The 14,673-nt window shown below is 44.4% G+C and overlaps 1 protein-coding gene across 1 annotated transcript in view; it reads right to left on the bottom strand.

The window, feature by feature from the left end:
• KLHL13 (kelch like family member 13) overlaps positions 1–2,374 on the bottom strand; it is a 1,461,558-nt gene extending 1,459,184 nt beyond the window's left edge. Inside the window, exon 1 of the mRNA XM_083595407.1 lies at positions 762–2,374. The gene's annotated coding sequence lies outside the window, so the exon portion shown is untranslated. The remainder of the gene's footprint in view (positions 1–761) is intronic.
• Between the last annotated feature and the right edge of the window lie 12,299 nt (positions 2,375–14,673).

The raw sequence follows: 14,673 nt of genomic DNA, 5'->3' as shown, positions 1-14,673 counted from the left end.
GAGAAGGCAGTTCAGCCAACTGGTCAGGTCAGAGGGAAACTGACTGACTTGTGTGCCGGTGCCTTTAAAGGAAGCTGAAGCTGCAGAAATCACCAGGTGAGGTTTGCATCTGAGGAAAGAGAAGCCAGGGAACCTGTGAGGGAACAAAGGAACCATCTGGATGCCCACGAAGGGGGAGGGGAGCCAGGCTAGAAACTTGGTGGCAGTCATGTAGCCTTCATTGCAGGGTTCCTCAGAGTTCATTCCCCCCTCCCATGCTGTTTATCATCCACATGAAACTGCTAAGTGCTGTCTTCTAGATCTTCCCTCACCCCTTCTTCCTTGAGGGAGAGGGACACCATTTGGGGATCTGCCTCTGGTGCCAAAGCAGCCCTGCATTCTTGTAACACTTTGAGGAGCATCCATAGGACTCCATGTACATCGTTGCAGTAAACACCCATGGGCTGAGAGAGGCTGGCTTCTGGACTTCCGGTCAGCGCCAGCGACCGTAATTGCGGATTTCCTCTGAACTCCGGAGGAAATCGGCTTCGTGGAGCTGGGGTTCTACCGCTACGGCGAAGCGGAGACCCGAAAAAAATCACAGGCGGGGAAGCCTGTGACCTGAAGGCTCGGCGGGCTCCATTTGTGCCCCCCCCTGCAAAGGAGCCTTTTTAAAGGCTCCGGATCGGACCGGGGGTGAGGGGTGCGGAGCTGAGAGCTGCCTATCCGTCTCCGCGAAGTGAAGCCGCACAGCCAGGGTCGGAGAGCGCTGATTTCTTCACTGGACAATTGGACTCGAAAATAACTACCCGTGAGTAGGAATTTGGCATACATTTGGAAGAAATTATTAAAGAATTTGGCACCGAAACGGGAAAGGTAAAAACAGGAAGTCTGCCTTCCCGGACTGTTAACAGATCAAAGTAAAGAGATTGTAAAGCTGTGACTGAGAAAGACGTGCTTTTGAAAGGACTAAAATCCAGCACCAAAAAGGGAAATTCCCCCTCTGTTGGCAGGAACAGTGGGGAGACATTTGAAAGATATTTGCCCTGCAAGGAAAGGGAAATTTTAAAATATATCTGCTGACTTTAAAACCTGGGAACGGACTGCCTATGACAGGGAAGCCGATTAGAGGGAACTGTCAAACTGAGAGTGGAAAAAAAAAAGTTAGATTCAGCTCTGCAAAGGATACAGTGTGGACAAAATACATTGGAAATTAAAGTAACTTTTTGGGATTGAAAACTTGATACTAAGATACTGGGATTTTATCAGGACTTTATTTGTTATAAAGTTGCAATAAGAAGCTGGAACTGTGACCCCTAGAGGTGACTATGTTACAATGACACTCTAGACAACAAGTACTGCTGTGGGAAAATTTCTATCTTACCTAAACAAATTCTCCAAGCGTGTGACTGACCTTGGGAGTGTATGTGATTGTTATGGCAGATAATAAAAAAGCAGAGTTGACACAGGAAAAAACTACCAGGTCTGGAAGACAATACAAAGTTGACACTACAAGAAGGCCTTCAACAGGGGGTGTAGTGGGCACAGCAGGAGCTGCTGCCCCACAGGTAAAATTAAAGGTTATGTCAACTGATGAACCGTTGGCCCAAGCATTGGGTAAGATTGATGCATCTTTGGAGAAGTTGGCCAACAAGGTCGAAGAGACAAACAAACAAGTAGCAGAGGCTTGTGCAAAAATTGAAGCGAACACCTCAAGCATTAATTTGAATACTTCAAGTATCAATGAACTAGGGGAAAAGGTGAACTCTAATACACAGTCTATTGAAAAATTATTGGAAGAATCGGCTTCAACCAGAAAACTGGCTGAAGAGGCCAAGGAAATTGCAACTACTGTTCAGGAACAGATTCCACCGGTATACAAGAAGTTAGAAGAGTATGATTTGACGCTGTCCATGATAGACCTTGAAAGAAAAGCGAGAAATCTAAGAATAAGAGGAGTGCCAGAAAGTGAGAAAGATAATTTGGCAGAATTTCTCACAAAAGAATTGTCACAATTTTGGCAGAAGGATTTGGGGGAGGAGGAATTTACTATTGTGAGTGCTTTCAGACTTGGTAGAAGACAAGGAAAGAATAAAGCAAGAGATTGTCTGATAACCTTGAAAACAAAGGAAGAAAGGGATAAGATACTGAATCTACATTATCAAAGAACTTTGGAAATTGAGGATACCTTTGTGGAAATCTTCAAAGACATACCTAAACACATTTTGGAGGTAAGGGCCTACTACAGAGACCTGGTTGCCTTGCTGAGAAAAAACAAAATAATCTTCAGGTGGGAATTCCCCCAAGGCCTATCTTTTAAATATAGAGGAAAGAAAATAAGAATAAGGACAGTAAACGACAAAGACAAGTTTTTGAAAGATCATGAAGAGGATCTACAGAAGGAAGTGGAATCTGCTGAGGATGTATTGATGCCAGGACAAGGACTTTTGGAGATTGCAAATTTGATATCTGGACGCTCCGGCTCAAGGAGAGACAAGCCACCGACAGAAGAAGAACAACAACTTGGTGCAGTAGGAGGGAAAACTAACTAACTAATCATGTCTCTGCAACTTTTAAGTTGGAATTGTAATGGACTTAACTCCCCTAGAAAGAGAAAAGAGATCTTTCATATATTAAAGAAAGAACATTTGGACTTGATTTGTTTACAAGAGACTCATGTTATGAGGCTACACAGGAAAATACTTATTAATAAAAGACGAGGGCAAGAATTTATCTCGTCTGATAAAGTTAAAAAAAGAGGAGTGGTGATTTATGCAAAGGAGAAACTTTCACCGAAATTTATTCTCAAAGATGAACAAGGAAGATATTTGGCTATTGAAATTCAGTTTCAAGGAAAGAAATTTTTGATAGTAGGTGTGTGTGCACCAAATGAGGGGAAGTCGGAATTTTTTAAGAAGTTGCATGAGACTTTGATGGACTTTATGGACTATAATATAATTTTGATGGGGGACATGAATGGAGTTGTATCTACCAATATGGACAAGGCGCAAAAACAGGTAGTTACCAAAGATGGTAGACTACCAAAAACTTTCTTTGAAATGACTGATAATATGGACTTGATCGACATCTGGAGAACTAAGAACCCCTTGGAGAGAGAGGGAACATTCTTCTCTGAAGCCAAGATGACATGGACCAGAATTGACCAAATTTGGATTACTAGAGGAATGGCACCAAAGATTAAAAAAGTGGAAATCTGCCCCAAAACATGCTCCGACCATAACGCTGTAAAGATGGAGATGAAGTCAACAACAACCGGTACCTTCAGATGGAGGATGAATGACACCCTATTTAGAGATGAAGAAGTATACAACAAGGCCCAAAAGACTTTAAAAGACTATTTTGAATTAAATTTGCCAACAAATGTGGAAAAAAGAGTAATTTGGGATGCAAGTAAAGCCGTGATGAGAGGGTTTCTGATACAACAGAATGCATTAAAAAAGAGAAGGCAAAATGAGAAAAAAGATAAAATTTTGGAGAAAATTAAAGAAGGTGAGAAAAAATTGAGAGCCAAGCCGAAGTCACAAGAGATTCTGAGAGAAATAAAGATCTACCAAACACAATATATGGAATTGATGAATCAGGAAATAGAATGGAAAATTAAACAAATGAGACAGAAGACATTTGAATCGGCGGATAAATGTGGGAAATTACTGGCATGGCAATTGAAAAAAAGACAAAAATTAAATACAATTACAAATCTGGAAGTAGAAGGAAAAGACATAAACAATCCAAATGAGATAAGAAACTGTTTTCAGAAGTACTTTAAGCAACTATATGCACAAGGGCCACAGAATGAAAGGGACATTGATGGATTTTTGAAAACAAATGGATTACAAAAAATTTCACAAGAAAGTAAAGCATTGTTGAACTGTAAAATAACAGATCAGGAGATAGAAGGTGCCATTTTAAATATGCAATTGGGCAAATCTCCGGGACCGGATGGACTGACTTCCAGATACTATAGATCCTTGAAGGATTGGATAATACAACCTCTGAAGGAAGTCTGCAATGAGATTTTGGAAGGGAAAAGAGCACCAGAATCGTGGAAAGAGGCTTACATTACACTTATACCGAAAACAGAGACTGAAAAGACCCAACTTAAAAACTACCGTCCCATATCCTTACTAAATGTGGATTACAAAATCTTTGCTGACATTTTGGCATTTTCAAGAGATTGAAAAGAGTATTGATTGAAGAGATACATAAGGACCAAGCGGACTTTCTGCCGGGAAGACACATATCTGATAACTTGAGGAATGTAATTGACATTTTGGAAAAGTTAGATGTGAACATAAATACTAAAGCTGTTTTGATATTTGTGGACGCGGAGAAAGCCTTTGACAATATTTCTTGGAGTTTTATGAAAAAGAACTTACAGGGTATGGGGGTAGGCCAAGGTTTTGAAAATGGTATAAGTGCAATATATTCTGAACAAAAGGCTAAACTAATTGTAAATAATGTAGTTACGGAACAATTTAAGATTGAAAAAGGGACACGACAAGGGTGCCCAATTTCCCCTTTTCTTTTTATATCGGTCCTGGAGGTTTTGCTGAATATGATTAGAAGGGACCGGTTGGTTAAAGGTATACAGGTCGGAGCTAAACAGTATAAATTGAGAGCATTTGCAGATGATCTAGTCTTGACGTTACAGGAGCCAGAATCTAGTACCAAAAGAGTTTTAGAATTAATTCAAGAATTTGGTCAGGTGGCAGGATTTAAATTGAATAAGACCAAAACTAAGGTTTTAGAGAAAAATATGACATTGTTTGAAAAAGAGAAATTTCAGAATGAAACAGGTCTGTCTGTGGTGAAGAAGGTGAAATATCTGGGGATCAACATGACTTCTAAAAATGGGAACTTATTTAAAAATAATTATGAGAAATGCTGGTCAGAAGTGAAAAAAGATCTCGAAATATGGTCAAATTTGAAGCTTTCCTTGATGGGTCGAATAGCAGCTATAAAGATGAATGTATTGCCTAAAATGTTGTTTTTGTTTCAAACATTACAAATTGTGGACAAGATGGACTGTTTTAAGAAGTGGCAGAAAGATATTTCTAAATTTGTCTGGCAGGGCAAGAAGCCCAGGATAAAATATAAGATTTTAACTGACGCAAAAGAAAGGGGTGGCTTTGCCCTGCCAGACTTCAGACTGTACTATGAATCAGCAGCATTCTGCTGGTTGAAAGACTGGCTGCTTCTTGAAAACACGGACATTTTGGATCTAGAAGGTTTTAACAATGTTTTTGGATGGCATGCATATTTGTGGTATGATAAGGTTAAAGCTCACAAAGCATTTAAAAATCATATTGTTAGGAGATCTCTGTTTAATGTTTGGATCAGATATAAGGATTTACTGGAAAATAAGACCCCAAGGTGGTTGTCACCAATGGAAGCGAAAGCTCAGAAAAAGCTCAATATGGAGGCCAATTGGCCAAAATATTGGGAAATTTTGGAACAAGAAGGAGATAGACTGAAACTGCAGAGTTTTGAGAAACTAAAAAATAAAGTCCGAGACTGGCTTCATTATTTTCAGATAATGGAGGCTTACAATTTGGACAGGAAAATTGGCTTCCAGGTGGAAAAATCTAAATTAGAAACAGAAGTGCTAGAACCTAAAACTAAAATTATGTCAAAAATGTATAACTTGCTGCTGAAATGGAACACACAGGATGAAACGGTTAAGTCAGCTATGATTAAATGGGCACAAGATCTTGGACATAACATCATGTTTGCTGACTGGGAACAGTTATGGACCACAGGTATGAAATTTACGGCATGTAATGCCTTAAGAGAGAATATTATGAAAATGATATACAGGTGGTACATGACCCCAGTCAAGCTTGCAAAAATATATCATTTGCCCGATAATAAATGTTGGAAATGCAAGGAGGTTGAAGGTACATTCTTTCACCTTTGGTGGACGTGCCCAAAGATTAAGGCTTTCTGGGAAATGATTTATAATGAAATGAAAAAGGTATTTAAGTATACCTTCTTGAAAAAACCAGAGGCTTTTCTCTTGGGCATAGTCGGCCATTTGGTGCCAAAGAAGGATAGAACTTTTTTTATGTATGCTACAACGGCAGCAAGAATACTTATAGCAAAGCACTGGAAGACTCAAGATCTACCCACTCTGGAAGAATGGCAGATGAAGTTGATTGACTGCATGGGACTGGCAGAAATGACCGGCAGAATCCGCGACCAGGGAGAAGAGTCAGCAGAAGAAGATTGGAAGAAATTTAAGGACTATTTACAGAAATACTACAAAATTAATGAACTCTGAAAAGATGTTGGATTGAACTTTTGTGGTCTCTAGCTGTTATGATAAAGATAACAGGGATTAAATTGTTTAAGTCATTAAATTTAAAAAAGTTGAGTGGAAAATAAGGTGTTATTTTAAAAGGAATGTTAAGAGATTAGGATTTGCTGGATTAACAAGTTGAATTAGAAAACAAGAAGGGGAGGTATGAGGAAGTCAAAGAATCATGTTATTGAAAAACTGTTATTGAAATTGACTTGTTTTTAATATTTTTCTTTTTCTTTTTCTTTTTGTGTTTATATAAAATTGGAAAACCTAATAAATATTCATATAAAAAAAAGAGAGAGAGAGGCTGGCTTCTGCATCCACAGCCACCAAGGGGCCTGCCCAGTTCAGAGTCTTCACCACTACAAGACACCCAAAATACACATTTCCGAGCCATCTCCAAAAGCCTTGACCCTCTTCTGAAAAATGGAATACATTTGCAGGAACGGGAGGCATTTAAAACAGTCTCAGCTCAATTAAGGGGATATTCATTGAAGCATCTATTTGTTTGTGAGACTGGGTCGTATATATAGTGCTTTTGTAGTTCTTTCCTTGTTTTGGATTGCAGTATTTAAAGAACTGAGTTTACCCAATGAATTCACTATCTTCCCCTCAGCTGGCTCTGCTTGGAGTAGCCGATATGCCTATCTGAACAAGAGCTCATATGGAACTTTTAATGCAGCAGCACACCTGGAAATAGGATGGCCTCAGGCTGGAACATGGAAGTGTGGCCTTCTAGGATGTGGACAACAGCCCTGACTGAAAAGTTAACGTGTCAGATTAGAATGGTCCATGGGAACTCCCAATACTCATCTTGTTCATAAAGCATGGCAACCTTTTTTTGGATTATACGCCTCAAGGGGACTGTTTGTTACCCCTGAAATCTCATGGTGATATGTGGAAATATTTGGGGGGGGGGTTGACTTGTCAGAATCTGATTTGATATTTCCAAGCAAAGTGGTGGTTAATGTGTTTTATGCAGTTTTATGTATTAACTGGAAGCACTGGCGGAGGAACGGGGGTGGGTGGGGGGAGTGCACCGCCCCCGGCACCATCGGGGAGGGGGGTGTTATCACGGCCACCCCAACACATGCCACACGCACCCCCACCACGCCGGGTGCCACGCCCCCACGGACAGCATGCCACGCCTCCGCAGGCAACGTGCCACACCCCCTGGATGCGCACCACGCCCCCACCTGCTCTCTGCCCCCCCCCATGCAGCTTCGTCACTGTCTGGAAGTGATCCTCCAGGGCACAGCTGCATCATGGCCTCCCTGGGGCAGAAGCCTGGGCACTTTTATGTGTGATGTGAAAAATCAAGATCAATAAAAATTAATTAAAAAGAAGAAAGTGAAAAGAAGAAAAACCCTTCATTGAAACACTTCATTGGCCTTCACTGAAATGGAAGAAGCTGATTAGAACAATCTGAGGGCAAATGGATGGATTTAGGAGAGGATATTTTATTTAGTAATTATCCTTCCTCTTTTTCTTACTTGTGTGAGAAAGCAAATATCTATTTCAGCAGAGAAAGTCACCATCTGTGCATAGATTTTCTACAGAAGCTTTTGGGACAAGGTTGCATAACCTTCTGGAACAATTAGAATATCCAAGGATGCTTTAGGGCGGCAGACTTGGATTACCTTTTCCCTGTTTTATGTTTCCCTATTAACAAAGAGGCCGCTCAGGCTGAATAGGAAACAAGAAAATACAAGGGTTAATGACATCAAAAGTCTTGCCAGGATTGAACAGATCGGGCAGGTAATAATCCTTAAAGGTTACAAAAATCCATAGTCCAGTTCAAAAGGGAGCCTGGAGGGGAGCCCACAGACATCCTATCCCGCTGCAGGTAAGAAGAAGCATGTGCAGTGACAAGAACAAGATTAAATCACTATTGTTCCCCTTCCCACCACATCACACAGTCCCCTGTTCGCAACTCTCTAGCAGTTATGCATTTGGGGTTTAGCTGCAGATCCTTCCACACAAAGAAACCTTTATAAACCCACATAAGAGAAAACAAAGTTAATTTATTGATGGCATCAAATAACCTTAAGACTTAGCAACATAGACAGAATGTCTTCACCAGCAGGCCAACAGCACTGTCAGGGGATGCTGGCCAACGGCACAGCATTCCTTATGTAGTGGACAATGAGCTATACAACTGTTGAGGAAAGGAATAATAATAATAACAACAACAACAACAATTTAATTATTTATATTACGCCCATCTGACTGGGTTTACACAGCTACTCTGGATGGCTTATAACATATCTAAAAACTTAATAAAAACATTCACTGAAATAAGTACTATTTCTCCTGCACAGGGCGCAGGGGCCAAGAGGTCGCCATCTTGCCTCCTTCCCAAAGCCTAGTTCAGTGGTGGCGAACCTATGGCATGTGTGCCAGGGGGGCACTCAGAGCCCTCTCTGTGGGCACATGTGCTGTCGCCCCAGCACAGAGTTCATTGCTAGAAAGCCAGGAATTGAGGCTCACCGTCATGATGCAAACACAGGGATAGATTTGTATTGGGTGCTTCATTATTATTTTTAATTTTGTTTTTGTAGACTCCAAGTCAAGAAGACCCAAAAAGGAATACATAGAAACCACAAAAGTGTTGCCCAGCTTGGTGCAACTGAAAGAAAAGAGTTTCTCAAAGGCAAATTGAGGAAATATCATTCCTAGTATCTTAGTTTTTGCAACTCTCTTGCTAGAACAGATCATCTGACAGCTGACAGTTTTCAAATTTCACTGTGCATAGCCAAACATGGTAAGCCCCTCTCTGATGGGGATATTATCAAAATGGTCCTGTTGTCTGGGAGTAATTCCCTTTTTCATGATTTCCCTAATAAAGATAAAATTACTGAGCAGACAACCACAAGATGTAGGGGAAACAGCAGAAAGGAAGTTTTGTGATAGCAAAACCTTGCAGAGAAAACTGCAGGTTTTTGAAAGAGACTTTGGGCAGCTGAAATATTTTCCAAATCGAAAAAAATGCATTTAGAAAATTCCACAACATTTGCAGACAATCTTACAAGCTGACGGGAAATCTACAAGGCATTTCCTAGCATTGTAGCAGTTGTTTTTTCTAAACTAAAACCTCAGTATTCCAGTTAAATTGCCACATTGGCACTTAGCAATCAAGAAGCGGGGTTTGGGCAATCAGTCTCTCAAAGGTTCTTCATCACTGGCCTAGGAGTGCTTGCCCAGCTTTGGGAAAGAAGTAGAAGGGCTCTAGGACCTGGGCAGAGCCTCTTGCCTCATTCCCAAAGCCCCTCCCCTTTGCAGAGGGCCATATTAGGAAACTGCCTCCCCAATCTGTGTACCTAACTTAGGTAGACTGTTTGTTGGCTCCCATCCAGTCCACTGCCAAGCCAATACAACCGTTCAGCTGCTGCATTGTAGGTGCATTCTGTAATTGATCTCCCTTGTAATGTTTCATTTTGAAATATTTAAGACAATGTTTTAGTTTCCTGCTAATCATGTTGCTTTGAATGTATACTTTAGATTTGACTTTCTTCAGTCATGCTTTTTCCTGGGTTGTTTTATTGGATTTTTAAAATGTAGATTGTAAACTGCTTCAAGATTCCCGCCCCCCCCCAACAATAACACAACGGTATAGAAACGAAATAAATAAATAATAGTAATGCACAGCAGCGGGGTGGGCTAGACAACCCTCAGACAACCCTGGGGTCCCTCCCAGCTCTGCAATTCTTCGAATAACAGTAACACCCCAAAGCTGCTCCCCAAGTGGGAGACAGAGGGCGGGGGGAGTCCTGGCTCCAGGGTTCAAAATAAACTGGTCCTTGAGAAGCTGCCCAGGGGGTTCCGAGCTGGACTTGGAGGCCCAAGCAAGCCCAGGAGGAACAGGACCGCAAGGAGGTTTGCAATGGGAGAGGGATTCCTGCGGGATCGTAGCCACGCACCATCCCCGCGACTCCTCCGCCTTCGCCGCCTCCTTCACTCACCTCCTCCCAGGACAGGGCCAGGGTGCCAATTTGAAGAAAACGGAGCGGGGGACATTGCACACACAGCATTTGAATGGCACTACCCATCCACTTTGGGGGGCTGCCGGGGCAGCTGCCCCCTCAAATGTTTTGCTCAGGGTGCCCAAGTGACCTCGTCCCCAAGGAGTTGGCTCGTATGTCCCAAGGTGAGGATCGGGCGCTGCCGCTGCAGCACGTGCTCCAGGCACCAGCGAAGGCGCTCGGGGTCAAATTGAAGGAGCACATGGGGTTGGCAGGATGGCGTCTGTTCCCAGCTGCAGGGCGACAGCATCGTGGCTGAACGCCGCCTAGAACTCCTTCAGCACCCTGCAGGGCGAAAAAGGAAGCCCATTGCCCCGATAGCAGCCAGGCCGGGACCGCGGACAGCAGAGGGCCAGCCCGATCTCCTTCGTCACGGAGCGGCCCTCGCTCCCTGCCCCTCTGCAGTGGGGCCTGGGCAGCTACAATCCCCGGCCCAGCCTCCAACTTGCCTTTCCGCGGGGGAGAGGAGGCTCAGTGTCACTCACGCCAGCCTGCCTCCATCCTCGGGGGCGCGGAGCGCCTCCCTTTGCCAGGCTACCGTGCGAGCCCCACTTTTTGCCAGGTTTGTTCCAGTATGGAAGCCAGCGAAAGCCGGCGTTTTCTGCATTGCAGGGGATTGGGCCAGAATCTAGATAACCCCCAGGGTCCCTTCCAGCCCTACAGTTCTCTGATCCTGCGAGGAATAATAATAATAATTTGTTTGTACCCGAGCCCATCTGGCTGGGTTTCCCCAGGCACTCTGGGATGCTTGTAGCACAGATAAAGACAGCGTCAAACATTAAAAACGTCCCGTGCCTGCGTTTGCTCTACACTGGTTTAATACTAGATTTAAACATTTGGAACCCACCCTGGGACCGGCTGCCGAAGGGTAGGCAAGAAACGCGAAGCCAGCAGAAGCCAGGAGTGGTGTGTGCCCAACGTGAGAGTGTGGGAAAGGGGGCTGAGAGGCCACCGCACCCCGTGGGTGAGAGCAAGTGAAAAAGGCAATGCGGGCAGAGGAGGGGGCGCTGGCCGAAACTGGTGGCGCAGTGACCCGTTTGCCCAGTTGGGCCAGTCTCCCCTGTGGCCAAGCCTAGTTCCCCTTCGTTGCTTCTTCCAATCCTTGCGCAGCTCCTTCTGCAGGCAGTTTCACTGACACTGCACCCCACCCCCCACATTTCTTCTTCCAAACTTGCAACGCACTTTGGCTTCATACACACCAATACTTTTAGAGTACATTCGACCCACATTTCCCTGTATCTTGTTAAGGCTTGGTGGGAATGGTACCCGTGTCAGGGCTACACTGCAGTGCCCAGAATTCCGGGAGGAAGGAAAGCAACAATATTTTTGTTATGGCTATTGATAAGAAGAGTTTTCTCACGTCAGAGAGGCAGCGGAATCTGGAGGGGCAGAGAGGCGGGGCGGAGGACAGTTCATTTTCGGCTCTCATTGGCGGCCACTGGTGCGTAATTTTGGTCTTTTCCAGAAGGTTGCGCAGGTTGGGGAACGCGACCTGCGGGGCCGAGCCGGAGCGCCTGCCCGTTAGTCGCCAGGGTAGCTGTGGCCATTGCAGCCTGACAGAGGCCTTTGCGAGAACCCAGGGCGAGAGAACCATGTCTGACGAGCCGTCCCGCATCCTGGGCTTGTGGGCGACGCTCCTGCAGGGACCTTCGGAAAGTAGCGGCAGCGAATGTCCGCAGCAACCAGGTGAGTTGGCTGGGCGGGTGGGCGCTGCAGGGGACCCCTCTGCTTAGGTAACACACGCAGAGGTCAGCTTCAAATCCCAGCTACATAGTCACGTTGAGCCGACTGCAAACTCCCTACCTCACCTACTTAGCAGGGTTGTTGTGAGCAAGAAGTTGCGGGGGGAAACGGACGATATGCAACATCTCTCCCCCCGCAAAAAAGATAAATGGAAGGCAATCGGATTTGAAACACACACACACACACACACACACACACACACACACACACACACACCCCATTGCCTTATACAGTGGTATCTCGGGTTAAGAACTTAATTCGTTCCGGAGGTCTGTTCTTAACCTGAAACTGTTCTTAACCTGAAGCACCACTTTAACTAATGGGGCCTCCCGCTGCCGCTGCGTGATTTCTGTTCTCATCCTGAAGCAAAGTTCTTAACCGGAGGTACTATTTCTGGGTTAGCGGAGTCTGTAACCTGAAGCGTCTGTAACCCGAGATACCACTGTATGTTATACAAATTGGTGGAGTGGTTTAGATGAAGTGTAACGTATCTCAGGAGTTATTAGCTGAGCTATGAAGCGGGGCTTCGGGGCTCAACTCCCAGCAGCACGCCCTTCCGCACCACATCCTAATCAAGTAAAAATGGTGATTATTAATATGGACACTATTAGAACACTGGAAGGGGCTCCCTGGGGGGGTGGCGGACCCTCCTTCCCTGGAGGTTTCTCAGCAGAGGTTGGGCGGCCATCCCTCATGGAGCCTTAAGCTGAGAGTCCTGCACGGCTGCGGGGCTGGATGACCTTCGCGATCCCTTCCAACTCTACCATTCCGTGACTCTATGATTCCTGCACTCTAACGTGACAGGCAGTCAGGATGTGGAGGGAGCTGCGTGTCTGAATGACCCCCCTCCCGCCCCACATGAAATAAACCGGGACAGAAAATAATAGCAGGGCAAGGTTTAGGGCCGATTTCCCTCTGTGTGCGCAGTTAGGAACCTGGATCATACAGGCTTGTTGCTTCTGAAAGACCTTGTGCAAAGAGCGGGGAACCTGTGGCTGTCCGGGTGTTTTCCAGACTACTGTACAATATCCATTATCCCTGGCCATTGGACACGTTGAATGGGGCTGGTGGGAGCGAGGAGACCCAAATGGAGAGGCACAGTTTTAAATGCGTGATGTTTAAATGCGTGATGTTTTATTATGTTTTTATATATGTTGGAAGCATCCCAGAGTGGCTGGGGCAACAATATGGGTTGGGTACAAATAAATTTATTATTATTATTATTATTTACTCGTTGCATTTGAGGTGGAAAAGTAGCCTTTTTAAAAATCCATCTTTAAAGTTTCCAGCATTCAAATCCTTCGCATGTTTCCTCGGAAGTAAATTCCGTCAAGATCAACGGAACCTGCTCCCAAGGAAGTGCACAGAGCACTGCGGTCCCCATCCTGTCGCGCTTGCTCGGAAGCAAGTCTTCCTGTGATCTATGAAGGGTTCCTTTGAAATATAGTTTGCACAGGGTTGCAACAGTGAAATTTTCGTTTCCTCGGAAATAAGCGTGCACAGGATTGCAAATTTAGCACCCCTACGCGTTTGCTCGGGAGTAAGCCCCGCCAAACTTAAAGCAAGCAGACTTAATCACTATCAAGCTTTTATTACCTCGTATTTTCCCGTTCTCGGCTGAACTTTGTAAGATTTTATTTGTGCGGCAAGGAAACAAACGCTTTTTGTTGCTGTTAAATCATTCGCAATAGGATCATTTTTCGTTGTTGTGGTCCCCCTCCCTCCCTCCCTCCCGGACAGTAAATAGCCCTTACACCAAAGTAAGCCTGGTGAAGATCGTGGGAGCCTGCGAATTAACTTGTTGAACCCTGTCCAGCCTAAGAGCAGAAAAGGGTTGGCAAGCTGGGGCGCGGGAGCGACTTTAGCAAGACAAAACTGCAAAGGTGGGAAAGCCTGCGTTGAAAAATGTGCATTAGCTGCAATTCCAAACCCATTCCCTGGCCCTGAGCTCGGCGGGGAGACCTCTGCAGCACAGCCCCGCCTCTTGAGAAAGCGGCAAAGGGATGGTGGGGGTTTTGTGAAGAAGTGAAGGCATACAATAATTGTAATATGCAGCAAGAATTGGAAGTTTGGGGGAACCATGGATGGTGGCGAAATCCTATGTTGACTGAATGAATGTTTAATTTGCAATGTTGTTGAATTATTGCTTATTTTTGCAAATTTCTATAAGTGAAAAAAAATTAAAAGAGAAAGCTGCAAAAACCTGTACGTACATTTGCAGCCGACTAAAGCACCGCAACACACAGACGCACAGCCAAGAATTTGTCAATGACCTGCTGCAGTGTACAAGCCCAAGTAAATGATAGTAATAGCCACATATATTGATTCTTTTTAAGAGGGGAGAGGCGAGGGAAAGTTAGCATGGGGACATGGCTAGAGAAAAGGGTAATTACGCATTCGGATGGAAATTTTTCCATTCTAGCTTTCCCTCCTCTCTTTTTACCCCTGAACAGTCAGTCGACCAATCTGTATGGGAATAACAAACACCATACTAACCTAAGCAGGGCTATCAGGATTTCTGAGCTAATGTATGCGGACGCTTTAGGAATGTACAATATTTCATTGTGGTGGGGGCTACAGAGTGGCGTATACTGGCGTTGTATTTAG

The sequence above is a fragment of the Podarcis filfolensis genome (genome assembly GCF_964270895.1).
Source record: "Podarcis filfolensis genome assembly, chromosome: Z".
NCBI classification, from domain to species: Eukaryota; Metazoa; Chordata; class Lepidosauria; order Squamata; family Lacertidae; genus Podarcis; species Podarcis filfolensis.
Note: the sequence above shows the minus strand (reverse complement) of the source record. Positions and strands in the feature narration are given on the sequence as shown.